At 44.1% G+C, this 1,214-nt stretch overlaps 1 protein-coding gene across 1 annotated transcript in view; it reads left to right on the top strand.

The window, feature by feature from the left end:
* Positions 1-689: 689 nt before the first annotated feature.
* The window catches only part of SLC1A6 (solute carrier family 1 (high affinity aspartate/glutamate transporter), member 6), a 36,575-nt gene continuing 36,050 nt past the window's right edge, over positions 690-1,214 (top strand). Inside the window, exons 1-2 of the mRNA XM_011980568.1 lie at positions 690-716; positions 1,051-1,088. The gene's annotated coding sequence lies outside the window, so the exon portion shown is untranslated. The remainder of the gene's footprint in view (positions 717-1,050; positions 1,089-1,214) is intronic.

Genomic DNA, 1,214 nt, shown 5'->3' with positions numbered 1-1,214 from the left:
GTTTGTGTTTTGTGACCTAAAGAGTGTGTGTGTGTGTGTTTCTGTGTGTATGTAGGAATTGTGTGACTGTCACTGCCTCTGTAGGATTTAATCCATGAAGGGTGGTTGTGCAGAGCCACGAAGGTGTGTGTGGTTGTGTGTCTGAGGGTGTACATGAATGTGTGTGTGTGCAGAATTGTACGACTGTATGCCTGGAATTGCATTTCTGAAGGTGTGTGGTTGTGCGCCTGAGGGTGTACATGAATGTGGGAAGTGTGTGTGTGTAGGGATTGTATGACTGCATGCATGGAGCTGCATTTCTGAAGGTGTGTGTGGGTGTGTGTGTGGTTGTATGTCTGAAGAGTTTGCGTGTGACTGTCTGTCTGGGGTTGTGGATATGTCAATTGCATACAAGAGGTTTTCGAGGTTATGTGTGCCTGTGTGTGTCTGAGTGTGTGTGATGTACGTGGTTTCCATCCCATCTCTCTCTCCCCTCACTCACTCCTCTGGCTAGCACAGCATTGACATAAAATGTATAGAAAGCATTTTCAGTTTGCTCACTGTAGCTTGCTTTAGTTTTAGGGATGTAAGAGGCTCCAAGAGGTAGCCGACACATCTCGTCATATCGAAGTGTCTGGAGGTTGGGAGAACCGAGTGGGAAAGACCCATCCTCACCCCTCACCCTGTAGAGACTGGGGACACTAGAAGGGACATTTTCTGAGCAGGAAACCCAAGAGGTAAGTCCAAAAGAAAGCCTAGATCCAGGAAAGCCTAGAAAAGAGGGAGCCCAGGGTGGGGAAGAAGAGAGAGACCCCGAGAGGCCCAAGTGGAGGTTAAGATCACATTTCAAGTCAAACATTTTTAAAAACTAATATTATTATTAATTTGACAATCACAATGGTATAAACTTATAAGTGACGCAGACAAGAGAAAAATTGATAGTAAGACATTCTCACACTGTAGCATTTTATTCTTAATTTTGTGTGAGTTAGGTTTCTGCTTTTTATCAACCACAGTTGACAACTATATTATAGTCATCAGGTGCTAAGGTGCTGTTTTCTTTTCTTTTAGACAGGGTTTTATGCTGTTATCCAAGTTGGAGTGCAGTGGTGTGATCATAGCTCATTGCAGCCTCAAACTTCCGGGTTCAAGCGATCCTCTTGCTTTAGCCTCTTGAGTAGCTAGGACTACAGGCACGGGCCACTATGCCTGGCTAATTTTTAATTTTTTAAAAA

The sequence above is a fragment of the Mandrillus leucophaeus genome, unplaced genomic scaffold (assembly GCF_000951045.1).
Source record: "Mandrillus leucophaeus isolate KB7577 unplaced genomic scaffold, Mleu.le_1.0 Scaffold215, whole genome shotgun sequence".
Lineage (NCBI taxonomy): Eukaryota > Metazoa > Chordata > Mammalia > Primates > Cercopithecidae > Mandrillus > Mandrillus leucophaeus.
Note: the sequence above shows the minus strand (reverse complement) of the source record. Positions and strands in the feature narration are given on the sequence as shown.